The sequence below is a fragment of the Leuciscus leuciscus genome (assembly GCF_965113295.1).
Source record: "Leuciscus leuciscus genome assembly, chromosome: 21".
Taxonomy (NCBI): Eukaryota; Metazoa; Chordata; class Actinopteri; order Cypriniformes; family Leuciscidae; genus Leuciscus; species Leuciscus leuciscus.
Genome location: NC_138745.1, coordinates 27,588,480 through 27,602,751, shown reverse-complemented (window position 1 = coordinate 27,602,751; position 14,272 = coordinate 27,588,480). Strand labels below are relative to the sequence as shown.

The 14,272-nt window shown below is 38.9% G+C and overlaps 1 protein-coding gene across 7 annotated transcripts in view; it reads right to left on the bottom strand.

The window, feature by feature from the left end:
• The window catches only part of rbfox3a (RNA binding fox-1 homolog 3a), a gene marked incomplete at its 3' end in the record, with an annotated part of 409,261 nt that extends 395,509 nt beyond the window's left edge, over window positions 1-13,752 (bottom strand). For all 7 annotated transcript variants that reach the window (XM_082153001.1, XM_082153006.1, XM_082152997.1 and 4 more), the window contains exon 1: window positions 13,575-13,752. The remainder of the gene's footprint in view (window positions 1-13,574) is intronic.
• Window positions 13,753-14,272: the final 520 nt, after the last annotated feature.

Sequence of the window (14,272 nt, the reverse complement as noted above, 5' to 3'; positions counted from 1 at the left end):
ACAATGAGAGAAGAGTTCAGTGATGGGTAAGACAGCTCTATTTGACATTCTGATGACAGCTCAAAGAACAGAGCAAAGAGAAAAAGACAAGGCCCTGTCCTGATGAGGCAGTGGTAAAGCATTTTCACTGTGTAATTTGATTTAAATCAATTCAGCTCAAACTTTTCCATTCAAATTAGGTTAAAACTGAAGGTTTCATCCGCATAAGTCTTTGTCCTGACCGTTGAAAAAGCAAGAGAGTCATAATCAGAAGACACTAGAACATTTTTGATTATATCTAACCGGCATATCAGATATTCCAGAGTCAGAGTGAGATTTTAAAAACACGGCTGTGAAGGATAGACATCCAAACGGTTGTAAGTCACATCTAATTTCTACAATAATAATAAAGTTAAATATATAAATAGTACAATTTATTTAAATAGAATGCATTGCCATCACAGGAATACATTACAATTGACTGTTTTTGCTGTATTATTGTTCAAATAAATGCAGCCCTGGTGAGCATTTGAGACTGTTTACCAACCACTGTATAATAGATTACTTATTTATTAAATGTGTTCAGTTTAATAAAAAAACTGTAAATAAATAATTAAATATCACAGCCTACAACTGTGAAGTCACATGCTGAGATTCTACGATATTGCCATCTTTTGCTATTATGAAGACAGGATAATGTCAAATCCAGGGATTTTAAAACCGATATAGAGTATAGTGATGTTGTGACAGCAGTTGTGATTTATGGATTTTCAGCTTGGAGCCGTAGTGAATAAAGGTCTTCTGTTTAGCATTGCGATCAGGGTTGTGCTGTAATTATCTGTCCGTGGATTGTATTATCCTGATTCTTCAGTCCTGTAAAGGTGGTCAGCAAGTTGCTCTGAAACAAAACAAAGCGTCCTCATTAACTTTACTCCGCATGCAGTGACATTGTTTTAGTTTGAATTTAAACCATGTTGACGCTTGAAAATGTCACACTCAAACAAGCATGGGCGCAGAGCAAAAATTACTTGATAATGTATTGTCACCGGAGTCTGCAAATGCATACTTAAAACTCTTCACTTAAAAGTAAACAGCATGCACACTAAAGCAGCAGAAACTCTCTCTGCATACCCAAGAGCGAGGCAGACTGGTTATCTCACCACGTAAAAAAAAAAGAAGTGTTCTGGTTTTCTCTGGACTGGAAGGAACACATGAAAGGAAAGCCCCTGCGGAGAAGGACTCAACAGAGACCGTACAATGATTTGAATTCAAACCTGCTGTAACTTCATGGAAACGCTAAGCCGAATGTGAAGGATGTCCTCGCGTTGTCAGCACGCCTTGCCTCATGCATTTCATCTTCTGTCCGTTCGAGGGCTTACAGGAGACTGGAACGTGACAAAATGTGAAGAGAAGGTTTTTTTTGTTGCTTTCTGTCTGTGTTTAGTTTGTTTGATGATTAACCAGCAGGCTAACTGACATAGAGGAGGTATCTGGCCCCTGGTGGGAGCCGCTCCAAAGCTTTCCAAAGTCCTGAAAGCTTCACTCCTACACGCTTTCTTTATTTAGCTCCTGCAAACATGGCTGCTAAGGAACCAAAGAAGCCGTTTTAGACACATGAGAAGTTTTCCCTAGCTGTGCTTTTTACACTCAGGCAAAATATACAGTGACCTCTGCATGAATGTGGCCGTGACTACATGTGCACGAAAATGATACCATTTCATGTGGCTGAGATGAGATGCTGATGAATTCAACACTGGCAGTCTCTGACCACATCTATCTGTAGAGCAATCCACGGGTACCATTTGACCATCAAACATTACCCTCGATTGAATAACTCGTTCTCTCTCGATCCAACCCATTTTACCAAAAGACAATTATTGACTGCACGGAGGAACATGGTAAGCTATGCCTTTTACTCAATAAGGCCAGAATCAGTCAGAATGTAATGTAATTAATATAATACTGTATATGAGCTCAAGCATTTCCCCGACCCTGCATAGGACAAGCGATTTGGAGAATAGAATAGAATAGAATAGAATAGAATAGAATAGAATAGAATAGAATAGAATAGAATAGAATAGAATAGATCCTCCAGTATCCCCCGACCCTACATAGGACAATTAAGCAGTTGATAGAATAGAATAGAATAGAATAGAATAGAATAGAATAGAATAGAATAGAATAGAATAGAATAGAATAGAAATTTAAGCAGTTTGGAGAAGAGATGAATAAAATAAGAATAGAATGGAATAGAATATAATATAATAAAAAAGAATAGAACAGAATAGAACAGAACAGAACAGAATAGAATAGAATAGAATAGAATAGAATAGAATAGAATAGAATAGAATAGAATAGAATAGAATAGAATAGAATAGAATAGAAGCTCCAGCATCCCCTCTGCCCTACATAGGACAATGAAGCAGTTTGTAGAATAGATGGATGATTAGACTAGAATAGAACAGTATAGAATCTCCAGCATCCCCCCGACCCTACATAGGAAATGTAAGCAATTTGTATAATAGATGGATAATAGAATAGAATAGAATCTCCAGCATCCCCTGATCCTACATAGGACAATTAAGCAGTGTTGGATAATACAATTAATAGAATAGAATAGAATAGAATAGAATAGAATAGAATAGAATAGAATAGAATAGAATAGAATAGAATAGAATAGAATAGAATAGAATAGAACAGAATAGAATAGAATAGAATAGAACAGAATAGTTAAATACGAAAAATCACTGACAAGGCTTAACAGACAATCATTATATTGTCAGCCAAAATTAATTATTGTGTTAGTCCTAACATGCTATGTTAAACATTTTCACTATGGGCGGTATAGCATACGTTAACAAAAACAAATCTTCTACGATAACTTTCTCTTTAAGGTCAACTACTGACATGGTACAGCAGTATATTTTGAAAATAATCTTGCTGAGCAAATAAGCTAAAGTCAACATGTTTATAGAAAGCTACCTGAACATCTAACATTACCATAACTCTGTCGTCCCTTGAGTAACGAGGTTTGTTACCGCCAGAGCGACGCAAAAACGCATGTATATGTACAACAGGCCACCGTTTACATTTGCGTACTTACATAAGGTATATTTCTGGCCTACGGGTTAATACATGCTACCAAATTTCTCTCTTTCTCTCCCTGTCTCTCTCTCTCCAGGGATAGTGAGCGGCCAGTTGGACCGGAGCTGTCAGCTCTCTCTCCTGTAACAAGTGTGCCTGACGCAGAGAAGTTGGCAGAGGCAATGGATGTAAGCGCACTGAGGGTTTATGGGAGATGACAGCTCCTGCTAAATAAAAGCACACGTGCAGAGACAGTGTATGGGGAGAGCAGGCACAAGGGCCTTGCTGCTCGACACAGCCTCTAGCCAGCCAGGGCAGAACCTCGGCTAACTATCACCATCCCTATTGTGACTAGGGCTATCACTATATCAACAATACTGTTTAAGACTGGTAGTGAACTCTGAGCTCTCGCCAGTGATGCAACCACTGCTAATAATGCTGCAGTTGCTACCTGCCACAGCTATAGGAAGAGCTACAGCTAAAAATATCCTGAAGAAAAAACCATGAGGTCTATGGAGAGACTATGACCTGCTTGTAATTGATTTACCAGATATATTGAGGCTTTTGTTCACGGATGTTGGTTTAAAAAATAAATAAGTTAGTTTCAGTTATAGTTATAACCCTGATACAAATAAACTAATAAATATTATTTACAAAATAGATTTTTGTAAAATTGTATCCAACTGTATTTTGTCTACATAAATAATTTTTGTTTTTAGTGTTTAAGTGTATAGTGCAAAAATACGTTGTCAAAAGCAAAAAAACAACAAAAAAACAAAGGAACGTTAGACGACAGCACAGGTAATTTACACCTACAAATTGGGGAGATTAGCATGTACAGTACATTAAATATCATTCATATCAACAGTGATTGATACAGATACATACAATTTTTAGCGAATAGCAGATATGGTACCGATATATTGTGCATCTCTAGAGAGCCCTGCACTAGGTTCCATTTAGTTGTGCTCTGCATATAGTATATTTAATGAACATGATTAATGACTGCATATGAATTGGTTAAACTTTACTTGGTAACCTTCCAAAAGTGTCTAGTCAAGTAATTATCTAGCCCGTTTTATCTTCTAGACTCCTGAACAGAAATGCAAAAAGATGTGCTAAAATGTATAGTGTATGGTTTAAATGTGTGAATAATGCTTCTTGCATCATATAATGTCTTTTAAAGATGTCTGTCTGCTGAAAAACTCAAATGATTTTTCTTGTTCCTGATTCAAATGCAAACAAAAGCATGTCCGTTATGATTGGCTTATGTTGCCATGCTTTTACACAATAAATCGATACCAACACACACACACACACACACACGCACGCACGCATGCACGCACACACCCATCTTGCGCATATACAAAGTGTACATTTGGTCAGTGTTTGTTTCTCTGTTGTGTTTTGTCAGCATGTGTTAGCATGGATGTGTTAAGTCAATGTGGCTGTTTTTTTTGTTGTTCTGGACACCTCTCTCTGTCTCTGTCTCTGTCTCAGTGAACACACACACACACTGTCCATTTTTCACCTCTCATCGACGTGTAATGTTCGGAACAGTAAGTGCGGGTCTCGGGAGTGTTTAAGGCCAGACCTGGCTGCCATGCGGGAAAGGGGTGGTCCAGTGGAGTATGGGATCTGCACTGGCCGCTGTCAGTCGACTGCTCCTCATGCTGGGCCGGGTCAAACCATGCACTCACTAACAACCTGGCCATCTGTCATCCCTTGTGCTAAGCTACACTTACAGCTCACAGGTGTGACTCGACAAATTCAACACACCTTTATATCTTTATATATTGATAAAAAGGACATGGCAGATTATGTCCAACGACCCTCTAAAAGCGATGAAACTTAAAATTGTCAATTTACTCCCCCTGATGTCTTCCCAAATATGTATGACTTTTTCCCGTGTAACATAAAAGTAGATGTTTTGATAAATGTCTCAAAATAGTGTTTTTTTGTTGTTGTTTTTTTTTATACAATGGATAAAACAATTTATGTCAGTGGTCAACAAAATGCGTCGGTTACCAATATTTTACAAAATACAGGTTTGGAATGACAGGAGGGTGAGCAAATGATGATAAAACAATTATTTTTGGGTGAACTATCCCTTTAAGGGAAACCTGATTACCTGGCTGCAACCTTAGTAATGCAACTAGGCAGCTATTTTCTATGTTGGGAACTGGCATTTATGTACACCTATCCACTTGAATGGGGAAAAACAAAAATCTCCAATTCTGAAGACTTCACTTCAATAGCATACATTTCAAATAACTGATACATTCAGACAACAATGATAACATACATGTTTTTGCTGTTTTAGCTCAAATCAAACTAGAAAATTGCATTACAATTGCATGACTGAATTGACCATTTTCTACAGCTGTACAATTTTCCTTATTCATTTTTCTGAGTTGTGTCTGCAGTCAACTACAGATACTCTAATGGTGTGTGCACACCAAAAGCGAATTAAATTATTTACACAAGATTACATATTAAGTCAATCCAGAGAGACGGCAAGAGACGCAAATTCGTGCCAGGCGATGCGAATGACGCAAATTGGACAACGCGATTAACGCAAACGCGATTTTTGCCTCAAACGAGTCTTCGCATGACGCATGAAATTCGCGTGGCGTGTTGTTGTGCGAGCTAATCAGCGAAGAGCTCATTGACATGTCCAGTTTGACACGCTTTTGAGGCGGTTGTGAAATTTACTGAGTAATAAACTGAGTTGTGTGTGCCTCTGGATGGTTCTGTGAACCCAGACATGTCGGCGTTTGGCTTTCCACCGTATTTGGGACTTCAACAACAGGTACAGAGCAGCAATAGGCTAGTTATCTCCAACATGGTTGATGATGGGGGAAAAAAATGGCACAAAGAAATGTTATTGTTGATGTGCGTGAAGATTGATGTACTAAAAGAATCGTTAACCATGTCACTGAAGTACCAGAATCATTGGAGTGAATGTTTGCAACTTCCGATTCATTAGCCGCTAATAGGTAAATAATTAGAAGAATAACAAAATGCAGTTAACGTTAACACTCTTTGTGCTACAAACCAGCATGTTAATGATTATGATAATAAATTAAAATAACCTGAAAGCAAATACCAGCTTGCGATTTCAAGCAGCATAACGCACTGTTACTTAGCAGCTAAAATTACTGAAAGCAAATGAAACGGGAAGATTTGCACATTGAAGTTACAAATGGCTGCATCCACGCTCATGTTTAAAATAAGGTGGATACACCCATCTTACCAACAAACAAAGTTTATATCCCATTCAAACAGCTTCTGATGTCACCTTTGCATGTCTGAAGTGTAAATGCCAATGATTTTTCCACTGATAACAACAAACAGGACACTGCAGAATAGAGATGAGTTGTGTAGAGGTCTAGAAGATAATTGTGCCATTAGGCCCGTCGACCTGGTGCATTTCCCTTCCAAGTCGCTCGTGCCAGCTCTTTTACCAACTAATACCAGTTCACCCATTTTCTTCTCTCTTACCTCAGGACAGTTCCCCCCCCGCCCCATTCAATCTCCCTATCTTCCCGCTGCAGCCCTCTAAAATACCCGCCACGGCCGCACAGCAGATCATGCCAGCGCAAAAGCCGTAGCCCGTCCTTATTACAGAGGCTTCCACAGCGCTCTAATCACTGCCACCAGACCCGGCACACAGAGAGAGAGAGAGAGAGAGAGAGAGAGAGAGAGAGCATGCGCTAATGCCCATGGTCTGTGTGTCCGCGACGGCTGCCGTGTTAACTAGCTTTTCTGCCTGTTTTGGTGGATTCGGGTGACGCAGGAGTGTCTCTTCAGGGGCCAGAGGCGACCGTATTCCTCCCTTGACACACAATGATAACCAATGCTCTCGCAGGACCAGCGGTGCTCTGAACACACACACACACACAAAATCCAACATCAAAAGGACTGTGGATAAAGCTAGTCTTTCCCCCAGCCAGTTTGCTTTTTTATTTCCCCACTCTGTGAAGGAGAGGAAATTGTTGGCTAAGCTGTCTTTTGTCAGGGCGTTTCAGAGGCACAGTCCGAACACTGGTCCCTCTTTTCTCAGCTCCTATTTACCGTTAAGGACGCAGTTTGTACATTTACTGGAAAAGTTATGACCCCTAACCAGGTGTTGCTGTGATGTTTTCCCTCTCTATGAAACTGTGCGCAGTATTTACCCTCTTCCTCACTTCATAACCGGCATTGTGAGGTTATTTTTTATTTATTTTTTTACTCGGGAGTCTCACGGATAGCACTAGCATTATCCAGTCTAGGACCACACAATCTCTGTGAGTCTGACTATCAAAGCCGTTCCTTGGAGGGCATGGATTCGACTGCTACGGTCTTGGCAGTCGCATATGGAAATGTTGCCTAGCTGAATACTGTGGGATTACACTAGAGCTGTCATCAACACACGTCGCCAAAGGTTGTTGCTGCTGTTAGATGCATTTTTAAAGCTTTCCTTTGAGCCTGCCTCACTTTAAACTTTCACAATTTGATGGGAAAACAATGACTGATAATGAGAAAAGAATCTCAGCGACAACATCATCTGCCAGCTAAAATTTTTAAACAAATGTGGGAGGCACAGTTTGGTCTGTTAGAGTTAGCATTAGCCTAGTTCTTTGAGTAAAGTTTTTTTTGTGTGTTCTTAAAGGAACTCTTGTGCTCACCAAAGTGGCTTTTTTTTGCTCAATAACAGTAATATTGTGAATTATGTGTATTTTAAATGTAATTTATTCCTGTGATCAATGGTGAAAACAGTTAGCCTGGCAAGCAAGACCCACATCAAGATGTTGGGTCTGGGAACTCACCATTGGCAGGGCTCAATCCGAGGGGCGGGATAAACGGTTGTCTTTCAAATTCCCTCTGCACACAATAGGACAGAGCTACAACCAACCAGAGCGTTTTCCCACCAGCAGAGCTAGTTGATAGATTAAACTTTTGCCGTATCTGGTCGGCAAAACTACGAACACATCTTCATTTTTTAAGAATGACTTAAGTGCCGTTCTTTGTTCTTTTCTCAAAGAAAAGCTTAACTCCAAGTCCTCCAGAGTCGTCGCCAAAGCCGATTCGAAAGACCGCTGTTCGCCAGCAGCAGCCATTCTTTGTTTTCAAGTAGCAGGGAACCGTCGCAACTCTGTCGTCATTATGTTAAGCCCGCCCGCCGACTCTATACACGATGTGATAGACTAGACTAGAGGACTAGAGTTTTTTCCAGCTCGAAAGCCAACGGAGAGTTGCTAGACGACACTGGCTGCAAAATAAAATTTGCTGCCGCTAGGGTGTCTCTAGATTTCCAGGCTAGAAAACAGTTGTGCTGCTTAATATTTTTGTGGGATCCATGATATTTTTTTCAGGATTCTTTGATTAACATTTATTTAAAAGTGATTGTTTTTTATTGTAACAATATAAATGTCTTTACTGTAACATTTGATCAATGCACCTGCAATAAAGGTATTCATTTCTCAAAAACATGATCAAAATCTTACTGACCCCAAACATTTGAATGGAAGTATATATATAATTTAGCTAGAAATGGAGATGTTTGTGCTATTAAAATTATATATATATATATATATATATATATATATATATATATATATATAAATATACATAATTTTAGTGACACAAACATCTCCAATTCTAGCTAAATTGCACAATCATTGCAACAACAAAAAAATACATATAAAATATATAAATAAACATCCACCTTCCATTAAAATATGTTTGCAAATATTTGTAACAGGTGCTCAATGCTGTGAGTGACAGCACTTCCGGTGCCTTTCTAAATAGACAGATGATCAAACAGAAGGCCTTTAATGCAGCTCCATCCAAAAATATGAGCAGCATGACAAGTTATGACAAGAAGATGAGTCACTGTTTCCGGACCCACCGATCACTCTGAACTTCAAACACATAAATCATGTGTCCTCTCTAAACTATATTTAAGGAGAAATAGAAACAAAAGCAATGCTCAGCTGACTGTAAGCATTAGCGTCTGTTGTACACAAATAGCCAATGGAGGTCTGTCATGGAGCCTTCGGTGAGATGGCAAATCAATATTTAGAGTATATATTCTGTTATTACGAATAACAATCAATTAGTTCCCAAAAAACTAAAGCAAATGTTGTCCTCATGTACTCTAACCTAACTAAAGAGAGAGTGTGAGTTAGCTGGTGTGCACGGGTGGGTTGTAGCGGTAGTAGATCTGAGTGTGACAGATTTATCTCCCCTCGCTCAGGCTGGATGAGAGGGGCTCATAAATAAACAGGGAGACGGGAGAGAAAGCTCTCCATTGAACATAAACAAGTAGGTCCTTTAGTCCTGCATCAGTCACTCGCCAGGCGACTGTGACAGCGAAGGGTCCAAGGTGAGGTCAGGGTGGTTCCCTTTAACCCTGGACTAACGCAGCCCGACCGCATTCAGCCAACACATCATTAGGTTCAGATTACAAACAAATATGGCTACGGCTCCAATTTGTCAATACGTGAATTCAATGATGACAGATAATCCGCATGTGCATTTTCACACTACTTGGGTGATTTATGTACTGCGCAGAAAGGAAGGGCTATGTTTGTCCTTCAGCATTCTCATTTATATAAGGTTATACAGTGCTGATATTATATACCATAATACATATAAGCATGAATGTACATATATGTATTTTGTGCCTTTTATACTGAATGGATAGAGATGGTATATAGCAAAATGAGAGAGAAAACAGAGGGTGTGGAATCGAGACATGACAGACTGGACTTGAACCTCCATTCCCACAGGAACATTGTACCACCTTACCACCCTTTTATCACCATGAAGCAGAAGACAGACCACAGAAAAGGCTGAATAAATTGGATATGACAGATTAAATCCTGGTCATATGTACACACAAAAATGTGTAAACAAAAAGCACACAGAAAATGCCCACGCACAAATGAAAAAAAGGCTGCTTTATGGTACCATACTGAGGGTGTTTGTTCAGCAGGGTGAAAAAATCTCATTCATTTTCTCCACAGAGAAATAGATTTTTAGGAATAATGCGCAAATATTTCAAGACAGACCAACCATTAGCTCTGAGGCTATTAAGCAATGATAAAGAGTTCATGAGAAGTATAAATTTGTTTTTAACAATTTCTAATATATTGTAATTTTGTGCTTATAGTCTTTGTCAAAGTCAGTAGTTTTATATTGTACATTGCACTTTGCATATTGTATATTGCCGTTTTGGACTTTTCAAAAAGTTTATCTTAGAACCAAATTTTGGAATGTAGAGCTGGTTGTTTTGGTTTCAAGGTTTACAACTTATTCCTGAATTATCTATATACTGAAGAATTGCTTAAATCCCTGTGGAGAAAATAAATAAATATATACTTCTGGAATACAGGCAGCTGTAAAAATAGCCAGTCGCTGTAGCCTCATATTGCTTGCCATTATTTTTCAATGAGCATTCTGTCCAATTCTAGATTTTTTCTCATTGAGACACCGGCTATTTTTTGGACCCCAGATAGACAAACGCTGTTCTATATACTGTATATGCTGTTCACAAAACAAATAGTTACAGATAAGAGGTTTTAAAATCACTTTGCATAAATAATTTAGTTTAGCAAATGAGTCACTCACAACTTAACTGGTTTACTGCCAAAATAAAACACTATTTGTAAGAACAGCCAGTCCAAGTCCCCAAAGTGATATAATTACTCGATTTGGCACCAATTCTGACATTCTTTGTTAGTATAAACTTCATGATGTATTTTAATGGTCCTACACAACAGCAATCAATTCTTTATTCCACTACTATAATATCTGTAAATGCATGTAAATGATTCACCTGTCAAACCCCTAACATGCGCTTCACTGCAGGGCTGTAAGAGCGATTTGAAAAGCGAAGAGCACACATTAAATGATAGGTCTTTGAAAAGCAATATAGAGTTTTACCTTATGTCTTTAGTAAATTCAAAAGCCAATAAAGTGATATGTATAGAGCCTCATACCTGCGATGTATACTCTGACATTGATGCTTATTTTTCTGACTGGTTACACTTCTTTTTAAAGAACTTATACAGTTCACCTAAAATCCATCACTAGCATTTATTACACAGATGCTTACTTCCATGTAGCTCATTCTGACAGGAGCATTTAACACAAAATCCTTCAACAAAAAAAGCCAGAGTCTCACGCTGGGATGGAGTTAAGTAACATGCCAATTTTACGTTGAAATCAGGAAGCTTGCTAAAAAGCTCATTTCATGTTAGTGCTATACGCTCTTTGGTAACACATGGATGAATGAAATCTGCATTCACAAGCTGTGAACCTTTCTGACCATGTGGTTCACACATCTCACACCATTTTTCATTTGACATGCACCTCAGCAGGAAATTGTCATCATATCGAGAAACGGCACAGTAGTCAAGCCTAATGGTGAAATCACACAAGCGCAAACACACCGCAAAGTGAGAACAGGAGAGAAAAAAGGTGGAGAGCTCGATTAACTGCCAGAAGATGTTGGTTTCTATTAAATTGTCATAGTAGTTGTTGTTGTTGTAAAGTACTTTATTGCAATATGGATGAGCCGCTGGCAAAAGAGTTTCGGGACGGTTAAGCGAACTCCTGATCTTATTGTGCCAGTATTTACACTCTTATGTTCCAATAATTTCTAAGCATGTACTAGAAGGTAACATTGTCGTTTACTAGAATTATGACTTCGGTTACAAAATTATAAACAAATCAGCAATGCTTTGCACATTATTCCACACTTTTCCAGCAAACCCATTTATGAAGTATTAGAGCTGTACTTTTCTAGCTATTATTGCACACTACAAGCATTTTCTGAATATTTATTCCTGATATGTTGCTAAAAATGGGGCCAATGTAAATTTTGACAGGGCAAGTAAAAAACTATTGTCAAATAAAGAATATATAGGCCTATCGTTTCTCAACCCTTTATGTACATGTAAAATGGATTCAGGCAGTGCAAAAACAACATGAGACAGAAGTGTGAATAATAAATACACTATATAGACAGACAAATAGTCAGTAATAAAGATTAGAATGTTAGACTATAAGATGTATATTAAAGTACAACTCTGTGTACTAAAAATGAAATGATGTGCAGTATTATAAAGATGCCTTTCAGAATTGACTATGAATATACACTATATAACTATTAAGGTGCAAAGTTTAGTAGAGAAAGGCAAAGCAACTAGCTATTACCAATGTAATTACATATGTGAACAGCTAAGAGGAAGAAACTATTCTTCAGTCTATCCTTTGATGCCGCATATGTACAGCAGTAATTATACATTTACACATTCCGTTTCAGGAAATCTACAAAAAAAAAAAAAAAATGTAAAAGATTTTTTGGTAAAATGTTATTACTTAAAGACTATATTAGCTTATCCCTACCACTCACCTTTTTTTAAATAAATAAAAATTAAAAATAAATCATGCTCATATGTACTCGCTTCTGCATAGAAGATTACTCTTCCTAAAAAAAACTCCTGAAATCCATTTTAAAGACTTCACTTTGTTACCTAACTGTTTACAGGCTAAGGGTAACACTGTGTTCCCGCTTCAGTTGACAGCTATGCTACACTGCTTGAGCAAACCGTCACAAGCAAGCCGAATGTGACGCGCTGTTCTCTGTCTCACTGTCTGCATCTCTTTCTCTCTCACTCTCCGTCCGGTCAACCGAAGAGGAGGCAAACCTCTCACTTTCTTCTCATCCAGCACTCAAACACACACACAAAAACATTCTACAGTGTAACACACAGTTAAGGCGTATGCACTACATAGCCAAATGATAAAACAAAGAAGAATACAGTTATACAAAAGGAATCTCACTCAAAATTGAGTTACGCAATAAAACTGCAGAATATTTGATATATTTCTTTCTATATTTAGCTGTGAAATCCACACCAAGATGTGACACAAAAAAAATCCTTAAAACAACAAAAGATACAAGATATACTCAAAAGGTAAAAAAAAAAAAAAGTCTGAAGTATTCAAAGTAAACAGCACCACTTCTCACACTGACCATTTGAATTAAAATGAAGAAAGAAATGAATATGGATGACACTCTTTGAGATGATGTCCTTGCATTTTTGACTCTCTGCCTTCTCATAAAAATGCAAGGATCTGAGGTACATCATAACAGATAAGTGCCCCGTTTCTGGGATAAATAAAGAGCGAGGTGTACTTTTGAATAACGCATGTGAGAAAACGCGACTACGAATCTCCACACGCAGTTCTGGATGCCTTAAGTGCCACTTAAATTCACGAAGCGCCGCGATTGCCGGAGGATATTTGTTTCATCAAAATAAATGAAACCAATCATTCAGCGCAAATCTAAACGACCAAGCGCAGAGTTTTATCAAAGGTTAAAAAGCAGTCGTTTACAACACACCTGTCTTTAAAGATTCAAATATCATCGACTTACAACAATTAAAAGAGTTTGTATGGATAGGCTGGAGTGGTGTGCCGGTGTAGAAGTGAAAGTATGAGACTCGTGTACTCACAGTTTGAGCTGTCAGGTCACTCAGGTCTGGTGCTGTATCACAGGCTCATCTTTTCACTGTTTATCCCACCATAGGACAGAGAGAAAGAGAGAGAGAGAGAGAAAGAGAGAGAGAGAGAGATGGGGGAGGTATTTCCTTTTCTCCAGCTCTGTTCACACAAGTACAACTGAAAAGAGAGGGAGGAGAGAGAGAGAGAGAGAGAGAGAGAGAGAGAGAGAGAGAGAGAGAGAGAGAGAGAGAGAGAGAGAGAGAGAGAGAGAGAGAGAGAGAGAGAGAGAGAGAGAGAAAGTAGGAGGATGGTTTTTCGATGCGATCTGGTTGGCGGTCCTGCTACAAAGCGAGCGTCAGATTCAGTAGTGCTGCTTCTTTGGCGTGCCGCGCGTCTTCACACATAGCCGAGAGCCCGGTGCGGTCAACCACACGCGTCTGTGGTGTGTGTATGTGTGTTTACGTTCACACAAGCGGGGTGTATGTGTGTAAGCGGTGGGTTTGTGTGTGTTGGGGAGGGTGCTTGGGCTTTCACTCACTGGCTGCGCCTTACACTGTAAGAACACATCAGAGAGAGCGAGAGAAAGAGAGAGAGAGAGAGATGAGGGTGGGAGGGACGGACAGGGAGGGAGGAAGGAGGAGGAGGAGGAGAGACAGAACGCGGAGGTGGAGAGGATGCACTGACAGTTTCACGCGAGCCCTTCTCGGAA